Source organism: Schistocerca gregaria, chromosome 11 (genome assembly GCF_023897955.1).
Source record: "Schistocerca gregaria isolate iqSchGreg1 chromosome 11, iqSchGreg1.2, whole genome shotgun sequence".
Taxonomy (NCBI): domain Eukaryota; kingdom Metazoa; phylum Arthropoda; class Insecta; order Orthoptera; family Acrididae; genus Schistocerca; species Schistocerca gregaria.
This window is the reverse complement of record NC_064930.1, coordinates 149,324,666-149,337,337: the sequence shown is the minus strand read 5'-3', so window position 1 is coordinate 149,337,337 and position 12,672 is coordinate 149,324,666. Positions and strand designations below refer to the sequence as shown.

The following is a 12,672-nucleotide window of genomic DNA, read 5'->3' as shown; positions in this document are numbered from 1 at the left end:
TCGTCGAGCACGATCGGTACCTCGTCATATCGCAGTATCGAGCACCTAAAAAAGCCAAATTAAGAGTCTTTTTATACGTTTTCTATTCTTGGCACTTAAAAACAATTGACAAATTCATTATTTAAAAAATATTGAGCTTAAATTTTTTTCAATTTAGGCATCATTGTTATTGTTAAATTTTGATTATTGCTCAAAATCTTTGTTTTCATTACTGAGTGTTTAGTATAACAAACTCCTTTTTAAAATATAAATTGAGTATGAACTGAAAATGACAGGAAAAAATTAAAACTGAGTGTATTGGTCTTTCAAGTGAATTACACTTGAGATTGCATCGAGTAGACGTGTGAAAAATACGAAAACACTAATTTCATAGAAGGTATTATTTATTTGAAAAAACACAGTTATAACAGAAAACTCCATCATTATATAATTAGTTTTAATTTTCAGTTCTTAATGAAATGAGTTCAATCTGACCTTCGAGTCCATTATTTCCGATATATTAGGTTCCAAACTTGAAACTTTCACTCCGAAATCAGACCGCATGTCAAGCCACTTCCTATATCAGTTTTTCACGAAACACGAGGAAGAAAATTCTCGCTCACACCGATACGTGGTCGCAAATAGATCTTTTTCATCGGCTAGTTTCTCGTAGTCCTCGTGTGCCGATGCCCGGAAGTCTGTAATTTTTGCCTCCATCTAATTCTAGTTTTGCGCTAGAGTGTGCTAGTGCCAGCCGGCTCTAGGAAGATGCTAGACGCAGAAGTTAGCGTTCGCTACAGATCTGTTATCGTATGAAATATATTTTTTATTCTAATAACATCTCGCGGACCACCTGTTGGGTACCAGTGGCCTAGGGGATGAACTCTGAAAAATACAATGCAAAACTGCAACATTCCTGTCGAAGCAGTGATACTGTGATAGTCTACCGATCGATTGGGGGGGGGGGGGGGGGGGGGGGAGGGTTAGGGAGCTAAATGGCGAGGTCGTCAGTCCCGAGATTCAAAAGTTACTCGTGTAAGGGTCTGCTAAAAGTGGGTCAATCCAGTCAGAGGGGTCAAACTATAAACAGAGGAAGTTAAAACAAACACACAGGAGGAGGCATAAAACGGTACACCAAATCTGAAAACTGGAGAAACAGAGGGATAAAAAAGGGGTCTTTACAGGAAGGGGGGGGGCTGGACACGGGTCCCAGACCTAGCAAAGCACGAAGAGAGACCCCAACCACAACCAACCTACCCCTACTCCAGGAGTAAAACAACTGAAAATAAACCTCACTTTCACACAGGAAACTGAGCACCAGTTCAACTACCCCCGAATTGTGTACGAAAGAATCTCTGATGCTAAACTTAGTACGGGCGCCAAAAGAAGGGGACATTCCTCCAATATATTGGACACCGTCAGTCCGGCTCCACAGCTACACTGTGGGGGTGGCCCGTCACACAAAGGGAAAATTACGGGCGAGTCCAGTACAACCGACGCGTAGACGACAAAAGACGTCCGACTACTCCCGAGAGGAGTGGAACGGAGAGCCCCTAACTGCAGTAGGTGCCTAGACTGTACAAAGTTTGTTACCGAAAGCAGTAGCACACCGGCTGTCGTTCTACTTTCGAGCAAAGAGAGATTCGATCCGGATCCCCGCACCTACACCCGGAATTGCGGAAGGGAACGGTCGGTAAATATCTGCTCCTCTAGCCGAACGGTCGGCCAGTTCGTTCCCCGGGACGCCCGCACGACTCGGGACCCGGAGAAAGACGATCGAGCGGGCAGCACGAGCGAGGGCAGAGAGGTGGTCACAGACGGCGGAGACCGAAGAGTGACGGGAGTAGCACCGGTCGACAGCTCGCGGGTTGCTCGTCGGGTCGATAAGTACTGAAACACAGGGGAGGGAAGCCCGACTAATAAAATGGAGGGCCCCATTAACGGCTGCCACCTCTGCGGTGGAGACACTACACAATCCCGCCAGTAAGTGGTGTTCTGTGCCAGTAGGAGACATAGAAGCATGTCCACTTTATCCGCCATTTTAGATCAATCGGTGTAGGAGGTGGTAAGCACCCCAGAGCTCTTCGAGGGGGGAACGTACAGAATGCCACAGTACTGTAGTGGTGACGAGAGATCTCGGGAGCACGGAACAGGTCAGTCCTAATCTGTGGAGAAAGTGGGTACACTATCCCGGGAACGGAGACGGAGATCTCGACAGGGAAGTGAGGACGCAATCCGACCAGCAATCCCACCCGAGGACAGGTGTCGGGACGAGGATAACCCTCGTCTGCAAAGAAACGGGTCGGTCAGGCAATCGTCGAACGGAAATCGTGTGAGAAACTGCAAGTCGGCTCTAGTATACCTGTAGAGGGCCAATCCCCACTCCCGCAAGGAGACTGTCGACGGGACCAGAACGGCAGGCACCAACAGCCTGACGTCTGCGAACGGGGGTCGAGACGTTCGGGGGCGGGCGGAGCCACCAAACCATAAAACTGACAGCTGTAGTCTAGTCCGGGCAAAAACGGAGTGCAGTAAAGACCCGTATCAGTAGCGCAGTCCGCATCCCGAGACGTGTTGGCCGGTAGGTGGAGAGCACCGAGCTTCCGCACGCACGTCGTCTTCGGGTGGCAAAGAAGGGGGAGCCGTGTCTTCCTTTTATCAAAAAGGAGTCCCGAGAAACAAGACCGTGCTACAACGTATAGGTGCCGCTTGCCAAAATTGAGTTCTGGATCGGGGCGTATTGCGGGTCGACGGCAAAAATTCGGCACCCGCGCTTTGGACGAAATAAACCGGAAGCTACCGGAAAGGGACCGCGCACGGGGCCGTCGCGCGACTGTCAAGGCACAGTCTCCTCACCTTGAGCCGTCAGTGCGGACACGGACGGCGCGGACTCAGGCGCCCACCGACGGCGCGGCGTCGGTCAGCGTCTCGGCGCCCTCGCCGAGCAGCTCCTGCTGCGCTTCCAGCTGCCTCTCCTTGACGGCGGGCCGCACCACGGTGAAGTAGCGGAAGGTGTTCATGCCGAGGAGGCCGCAGCCGGCGACGGTGAGCGCGACGCAGCTCAGCACGAACCCCTTGTGCAGCTTGTTCAGCAGCTCATTCGCAGCCTTCTTCCGCAACATGTCCGCTCTGCGACCTTAAACGAAACTGCGAGATAATAAGTCACACTACCCAATGTCGGAAAGAATACTCGGTCTCTTTTCGCACGGTAAGAGTGTTACTGTTAAACATTTACGTATTCTACATTCCTTTCGTATTTTCCTTCACTCCTCAAAATTGTAATTCCTTATTATTAATTTACTTTAATGCATATTTTCGTCAGACTCGGCTCCGCCGTTTGTAATTTTGTGGACTGCTCTGTAGCTCTTATTTTCCGTGCTTACATTGTTGACTGGATTGTAAAATATTGTCAGTTAAATGCGTGTTCCATCAATCGATCCTACGGTATGGTAGCCATTATGATGTGGAACATGTCAAGTGCACAAGAAATGCACGTATGAAACTAATTTTTTAAATATATATAGGGAAACATTCCACATGGGAAAAACAAAGATGCTGTAACTTACCAAACGAAAGCATTGGTATGTTGATAGACACAATAAAAAACACACAAACACACACAAAAATTTCAAGCTTTTGCAACCCACAGTTGCTTCATCACACACACACACACACACACACACACACACACACACACACACACACACACACACACATATATATATATATATAATAGAAAGAAACTTCCACATGGGAAAAATATATTAAAAACAAAGATTCCAAGACTTACCAAGTGGGAAAGCGCCGGCAGACAGGCACTATGAACAAAACACACAAACACACACACAGAATTACTAGCTTTCGCAACCGATGGTTGCTTCTTCAGGAAGGAGAGGGAAAGACGAAAGGATGTGGGTTTTAAGGGAGAGGGGTAAGGAGTCATTCCAATCCCGGGAGCGGAAAGACTTCCCTTAGGGGGAAAAAAGACAGGTGTACACTCGCACACACATACACACACATATCCATCCGCACATACACAGACACCACAGACAGGTGGGTTGCGAAAGCTTGAAATTTTTTTGTGCGTGTTTTTTATTGTCTCTATCAACATACCAACGCTTTCGTTTGGTAACTACACAATACAGAGTTAAAGATAATATTTCTATTATTTATCCCATTCCCTTAAATGGCACAAAATGGATATACTATATTTATAGATTTATTTATTCCTATTCAAGAATTCATCTATGGTATAGAAGGAGTTGTCAAGGAGATACGATTTCAGTTCATTTTTGAAGCTATTGCTGCTGTCTGTCGGAAAGCTTATTTCATCTGGTAACTTGTGCCAAAAATAGGTAAAGTAAGGGATAGTGTAAATCTTTCTATTTTCTGGTATTGTAATCGCGAATGTCACTGTTGATTTTAAACTGGTCCGCGTTGTTGAGAAAAAATTTCATTACTGAGTAAATGTACTGTGAAGCAGTTGTAAGAATTCCTAACCTTTTAAACAGATGCCTACAAGATGTGTGACTATGAAACCCACACATTATTCTAACTACTTTCTTTTGAGCAGTGAATATCTTTTGCTAAGTGTTGAGTTGCCCCAGAATATTATTCCATATGGCATCAGAGAGTGAAAGTTCGCAAAGTATGTTAGCTTACTAATTTCTACATCCTCAGAATTGCCAATTATTCTGATTGCAAAAGTTGCTGAACCTGGTCGCTTTAGGAGATCCAAAATATGAATTTTCCAATTAAGATTCTCATCTATATGTACACCCAAAAACGTAGTATGCTCTACCCTGGTTACTGACTTCTTTTGGTGTGTTATGGTTATTGAAGGAATTATACTTTTTGCAGCAGGAAATTAGATGTACTGTATTTTTCAAAGTTCAGAGCAAGCCCATTTGCAGAAAACCAATAACTTTTCCAAAAACCTTATTCGTATCATTTTCTGTCGGACTTTTTTTTTACTGGATTAATAATTATGCTTTTATCATCAGCAAAAAGTGTCAGTTTAGGTTCTTGTTTGAGATAAGAAGGAAGGTAATTCACGTATGTCAAGAACAGAAGGGGAGCCATGATTGAACCTTGTAGAATACCCAGTTAGATAAAGTGGCAAACTTCTCTGAATCGCCTGAAGCACATAAAGAGACTTTTTGCTTCCTGTTCTTTAGATATGACTTACACCACTCATATGCTGTTTCATTTATACCATAGAATTGTAATTTCTCTAACACAATGTCATGGTTCACACAATCAAATACTTTGGATAAGACACAGAATATTCCTACTGGTGACATTTTACTAATTAAAGACTATTACATGGACAGTGAAATTGTATATTGCTGTCTCAGTGGAACAGCATTTCTGAAATCCGAACTGTGATTTACTAAGTATCCCATTACTGTTGAGATGGCTAGCCACTCTTGAGTACATTACTTTCCCAAAGATTTTTGAAACTGCTGTAAGCAAGGATACTGGCCGGTAATTATTGACATCTGCAGTTTCCCCTTTTTGTAGAGACGCCTGACAATGGCATATTTTAACCTGTCTGCAAAAATACCCCGAGTCAGTGATGCATTACATATGTGACTCAAAACATCAGCTGTAATTGCTCCACATTGTTTTAATAACTTGTTAGAGATGTCATCTACTCCAACAGAACATTTACTTTTCAAAGATTTAATAATTTTCCTTATTTCACAAGAAGTTGTTAGATAACACTTAAGCTAACTAAATTTGTTCAAAACTGACTTTTCCGTGTACTGCCTGGCTTTTTCTTTTGAACTTCACTCACCAATTTTTTCTCCTATACTTAAGAAGAGATTGTTAAATACCCTGACTACCTGTGTTACTGTTGGTTAAGATGGTCTCATTCTCTTTAACAGTAATATTACTTACCCCAGTGGTTACTTTTCCTGTCTCCCTTCTAACAACATTCCATATTGGTTTGATTTTATTGCTCGAGTTGTTAATTTCTTCTCTAACATACATATTTCTTGATTTCCTTACAACTTTTCTCAGAATGTTACAATAATTTTTATAGTGTAAAACAACTTCTGGATGCTTACTAGTTCTTGCTGTCTCATACAGTTTTCTTTTTCTTTCTGAAGACCCTTTAATACCTGTAGTAATCCAAGGTTTCTTTGGAAAGTGTGTGGTCTTACACTTAGTAATTTTCTTTGAGAAACAATGTTCAAAGAGGGATATAAATTTATCTATTAGTGTGCTACTCTCCTGAGCTATACGTGTAGGGAAATTGATCACTGATTCTAAGTTATATATTATTAACAACACTTCTAGTTCATTTTTCCTGTCAGAATTACTTAGAAAGTTTACATTGAAATCACCACAGATTAAGGACTTCATTTTGTCTGACAGACAGCATAATAGGGAGTCAAACTTTTTTTATGAACGGCTCTCAGTCTCCTAATGGGGACCTGTACACTGTTGCTAATATCAATACTACATTATCTAGCTGAAGTTCACATGCACAAAACCTCAAAGTGCTGATCAACACAAAATTTGTTTAGTTCTACAGTCTTTGTTTATGAAAATGGCAACTCCTCCTTCAGCCATCCTAGATCTACAAGTTTAAGATGCTAAATTATACCCACTTATACCGACACTATCAATGCCCACAGTCACATGGTGTTGAGACAGACAGAGTATATCAATCTCATTCTTATTTTTGAGATCATCTAAACACGCTAATAGCTAGCTCATCTACTTAATTTTTTATTCCCCTGACATTTTGATGAAGTATGTTGCTACTGCCCTTAGCTTTACCCCTATTAACTGTATGTGAAGTTTCTTTTATTCTATTTAGCTTGACTGTCATATGTCTGGAGTTTGCCTTCAACCTAAAAAAACCTGCCTGCCTGGACCTGTTAACCACAGGGATCACCCCTCGTGTGACTGTGGCCCCCTTACAGTATCTGCTAATAGAGAAGCTAACTTATCTTTCCCCATCCTATTCAGGTGCAGGCCATGTGCAGTGTATCCCCACCTGCCAATAGCATTTAGTGGAACAACACTTTTGTAAGACTTTGCCGGTGTCTGGAGCATCCCGTTCAGCTCAGTGTTAACAAGCGTTACGGCAGTGTTTACCCAGGGCCGACTGTGGCACTGAAAGACCTTCACAAATCCCACATTCATGCGCTCAGTTTCTGCTCTTATTTTATCCGGGTCACTCCTAATACTGTATCTCGGATTCGTAGCCAGTCTGTTTCCTGCTCCCGCAATTATAATTACCTGATCTACCTTCTCAAAGTCTCTGCATACCTGACCTAAGTTTTCTGTCAGGCTAGCACTCAGTTTCACAGAACTTGTGACCTGGTACCCTGCACCTAATTTCTTCTGAAGCTGCTGGCCCATACCCCTCCCACGGGTGCTGCCTATAAGCAGAATTCTTTTCCTATTCCGTTTTGATACCGACCTGTCTTTTTTTCTTTAAGCCAATATTCTGTTTCGACCTTCTTTCGAGTACATCCAGACGAGGCCCATCATCCACTTCAGATAGCAAGCCAAACTGATTTATCAATTGAGTTTCTGGAGTTTTTTCAAATGTTTCCCTTTTTCACCCTCTGCTTGCTACCGTTTCCCAGTTCCCAGTCTCTTTTTCCTCCCTTAATCTACACAATTCCAAGTTCGCGTTTTCTAATTTGGCCTCAAGGGCATAAATTTTTGCTTCCCATTCTGCAATTTTTCTGTCCTTTCTACATAACCTACACTGTCACGGAAGAGCTTCATTTTCTACCCTCAAGAATGTCATCTTTTAATTTCTCTGACTCGTATTGCTATACATCACACGTCGTCCTTTTGTCAGTGGCCCATCATATTTTAATACTGCTACATTTTATTGGCAATTATTGTTTTCGGTGGTAATGTACGTCAGAACGTGTACGACGTGTGGCATACCTGAGATAATTTTTGTGCGTACTTCGACCGGTTTAACCGTTTTTCCTGTTTCGATTTTATTTCGTATCGCACGGTCACACTATGCACTTTCACAGTCGTACAGCTGCCGCTGATGGTTTGAGACGGAAACCGGTAGCTAAATAAATAACATTATCACAGATAGCACAGTGTTATTCATTTTGTAAAATTCTAGAATATTGCTCAAGTGCACGGGACGCATACTACCAAATAGGAATAACAGGGGATCTCTAACATATACAGAGAAGGGCAATGCGAAAGGTCACAAGTCTGTTTCATCTGTGGGAGAGTGTCAGAGAGATACTAAAGGAACTGAACTGGCGGACTCTCCAAGATAGACATAAACGATCCAGAGAAAATCTATTAAGGAAGTTTCGAAAATCAGCTTTGACGATTCTAGGAGTATACTACAACCCCCTACACACTATTTACAGAAGGATCATCAGAACAGAGTAATTACTGCACACACACACACACACACACACACACACACACACACACACACACACACACAGGCATTCAAACAGTCGTTATTCCTGCGCTCCATAGAAGTTGGAAGTCACGAGGTGGAAACACCATTTCACTGCAGCTGGAAGCCTTAAAAATCCAAGTTGCTTCCATTCAAAATTTATACCGTAGCAGCCGATCGGCAAGGGTCTCACATGCTCGCGAGTTATCGGTGCCGAAAGAAGAAGAACAAAACATTCCCCCCCCTCTCACATCCCAAAACTGTGTACCGTCCGTGCTACCGACTCGTCGTTCCCAAGCTGAGTGGCCAGCTTTATTTAGCTCACAGCCAAATTCGACAACATCAGTTAAATTTGAGTACATCTGTCTCCGTACGTGTCTTTCTCGAAGAGCAGAAAAGCTACGCCATACGCCTACGTGTTTGGTTGCCGGTTGCCAGATACGAATTATTGTAAGGCAAGTTCGGTAAATCGACAATGAAAAGAAAACGCACGAGTTACAAACAAAGTACTTTTACCGACCTTCGAGACGATCACCGTTCGCTGAGGGCACTTCCGCCACCAGTCTTAAGCCTGCCGGAAGCTCCGAGTAAACGTTTCCCGCAGAACCGCTAGGAGCCCGGCAGTTATCCGCGATGCCCGCGCGCTCGACTCACTCGCTCTACGTGAGGTGACAGCTCTTCGACAACCACTCTATTCTCCAGATTTGGCACCTGCACACTTCTTTCGTTCCCTAGCTCAGATTACCTAAGGAAGGCTCACACTTCACAGACATCACATCACCGTCGTGCTCCGAGCGATTCTACAAGAAGCGTTTGCCGACAGTTTCCCACCGGTATCGGAAGTGCCTTCTAGCTAATAGGATTACTTCGAAGGCCGATAAAAGTATTTTTTTCGTAACTCATTCCTATATTTTCCGAGACTGTTCGCCAAACTTTTCAGACGCACCTCGCAAAATATAGCCGAAAACCGCGGGCCGCCCAAATTGGCCGCAATTTGGTGACCGGTGCTACAGACATATCTTCGGTGACGATTTCCTAACACTTTAAATTTACATCTACGTTTACAATTCTCTCTCTTTTGGCGTCTCTGTTCTTGCTACTGCCAGTCTCATTTTACATCCTCTCTGCTTCGGCCACCGTCTGTAACTTTTCTGACGAAATAGCAAAACCAGTCTACTACTTCCGGTATCTCATTTTGTCCTCTAACTCCTTTGGCATTGCTCGATTTAATTTGACTACATTCAATTATCCCTGTCTCACTTTTGTCGATTATCTTATAACCTCTTTCTGAGACAGTAGGTATCTAATTTACTTCACTGATTTTCCAAGTGCCTTGTTGTATCCAACAGAACAACAATGTCACTGGTAAAACCTAAAAGTTTTTATTTCTTCTCCCCGAATAAGAAATATTAAAAATTCTAACACAAAATATTGATGTTCCAGACTAATACTTATGTTATACTTTATTATGTACTGGCTTTCAGCTTTCTAGGCTTCACTGAGCACACTCAAAGATTAAAAGTTTATCACTGTGAAGACCGAAATAGTGGACTAAGTTAGTTGTGGCACGGGTTACAGTGGTATACAGACAGAAATACTGTGGTCAGTGAACGAGTGTCGATTGTGACGAACTGTTACGGAGGGACGGTTGAAGGGGGGGGGGGGGGGGGGCAGCAGAGAGGATGATGGAAACAATGGGAGATGGACTGGACAGTGAGAAGAGTTAATTTAAAAGTGTATCACCTTAAGGTGAGAATAATGTTATTTTGCTGCTGCTGCTGCTGCTGCTTTAGTGAAGGAGAGTTACAGAACTCACTTTATCATCAGTGATTAAGCCAAGACTTTGTTACTGGTGTTTATTGATAGCCAGAACTTCCAGTAACGATAGTTTTCTGCCTATATTTCATCTACAGAGAACACTGCATTTGCTATTGCAAGAACGATGTTTCTTCAAAGTACAGCAAGGTGAGATCTTTATTTTTCTTTTTTTCTCCAACTGATTCAAGTACAGTCAGTCTGTTAATTATAGCACTACCTTACTGACCTACGCACATTTTTCCACGCAACTTGGAGGAAGTCCTACAAACTTCACTGTGTTCTTAAACACAGAATCTTGTTTTTGCTGCTGAACAGAATATGGTCAACAGGATTCCTAGTGCAGAAAGCAGGTGTCCATTTTCTAGAATTTAGTTTGCTGACCAGTACCCGAGAATTGCTGCCACATATTACGTGTGGAAATATTTGATGTCGGCACGATTTGGTGCCTTCTGAGAAAGGTCCAGTCTTTCTCCTACGTATAACTTCTTTAATCATTTTAATGCATTCTGAAAGACTTATTTACATCTACATCTACACGTATACTCCACAACCACCATACTGTGTGTGCCCTGGGGTACCCTCCGACACTACCAGTCACTTCTTTTCCTGTTCCACTCACAAATAGAGCGAGGAAAAAAACAACTACCTATATGCCTCCGCACGAGCCCTAATTTCTCGTACGTTATCTTCGTGGTCCTCGGGCAAAAAGTATGTTGGTGGGAAGTAGTAGACTCCTTCTGCAGTCAGCTTCAAATGCCGGTTCTCTGAATTTTCTCAACAGTGTTCCTCAAAAAGACAGTCACACTCCCTCCAGGGATTTTCATTTGAGTTCCCAAAGCATTTCCGTAATACTTGTGTGTCACCTGAACCCACCGATAACAAACATAGCAGCAGTCTGCCTCTGAACTCCATCAACGTCTTCTTTTGATCTGACCCGGTGTGCGTCCCGAACGCTGGAGAAGTACTCTAGAAGGGGTCACAATAGGTTTTTTTTATTTTTTTTTGCACACAACTACAGTGGTCATTACTGCCCAGGTTAAATTAGGAATTAGGAATACACTGCAAAGCACAACGTTAAAACAGCAACTAAAAAGGACAACACCATAAAAGGCACACTAACAGGCAAGGGGTTAAAAGAAAACAGCATAACCAAATGTCCTTAGATAGGTTTGTCAAGTGGATAAAACGAAGAACGCAAGCAGCTGCTCCTGGGTCATCGAGAGTACATGGAAGGCCAAGATCAAAGACGTTAAAATGTGGCGTACCATCAGCAATTGCCCACACGGGCAGAACGGTGGTGGCGCAACTGTCAGCAGATGGCGATGACTGAACTGGCAGTGGCCAATCCGTAACAGGGCCAAAACAACCTCCTCTCGCCGAAAAGGGCGTGAAGAGGTGGTCCGAGCCGTGGGGAGAGGTTTTGAGGCCCGAAGCTCATTTTCAGTAAATGTAGACTGATCGGCACGCCGCAGCGATAAAATGGGCTGACAAATGACCCTGCTACAATCAGAGGAAGGCACGAAAGGGTGAACTGGATACGGATCACTGAGGCTCTGGATGGCGCTCAGGGAATCGGAACAGATGACCTAAGCAGAATGTCGGCGGTGGTAGATATAAAGAACAGCCCAATAGAGGGCAAATAGCTCAGATGTGAAGACCGAACAATGGCCACGGAGCCGGTATTTGAAACTGCGGGCCCCGACAATAAAAGAGCACCCAACACAGTTATCGGTTTTAGAACCATCTGTATAAATGAAGATCGTATGAATGAACTTCGAACGAAGTTCGACAAACCACGAGCGGTATACCGAAGCTGGGGTAACCTCCTTTGGGAACAAGCTGGGGTCGAGGTTAACACGAACCTGAGCCTGGAGCCAAGGTGGCGTTTGGCTCTCTCCCACTGTAAAGGTTGCAGGGAGTGGATAATCGAGCTGCTGAAGGAGGCGACTAAAGCGAACGCCAGGGGGTAGCAGGGCAGAGACATACAACCCGTATTGACGGTCGAGAGAGTCGTCAAAAAAGAAACGATACGACGGGTGGTCGGACATTGACAGAAGCCGACAGGCATAACGACAAAGCAGTATATCGCGCCGGTAGGTGAGTGGCAATTCACCGGCTTCAGAATGAAGACTCTCGACGGGACTAGTATAAAACGCTCCGATCGCAAGGCATAACCCCCGATGTCGCATAGAGTTGAGGCGACGTAAGATAGACGGCCGTGCAGAGGAGTATACAAAGCTCCCATAATCCAGCTCCGAACGGACAATCGACCGATATAGGCGAAGCAGGACGGTTCGATCCGCTCCCCAAGACGTACCGCTGAGAACACAGAGGACATTTAGAGAACGGGTACAGCGGGCAGCCAAATATGACACGTGTGGAGAGCAGGTCAAATGAAAGACCTAAAAATTTTGTCATCTCCAGCAACGTGAGCGAGATGTAAGGACGGTGGGAGAAACTCTTTG

At 43.9% G+C, this 12,672-nt stretch overlaps 1 long non-coding RNA gene across 2 annotated transcripts in view; it reads right to left on the bottom strand.

Annotated features, from left to right (window-relative positions):
• LOC126295478 (uncharacterized) overlaps positions 1–12,672 on the bottom strand; it is a 57,501-nt gene that overhangs the window by 8,555 nt on the left and 36,274 nt on the right. The window contains exon 2 of one of the 2 annotated variants that reach the window (XR_007552496.1): positions 2,836–3,126. This is a non-coding gene — a long non-coding RNA (uncharacterized LOC126295478). The remainder of the gene's footprint in view (positions 1–2,835; positions 3,127–12,672) is intronic. The other variant, XR_007552495.1, reaches the window with a different exon arrangement.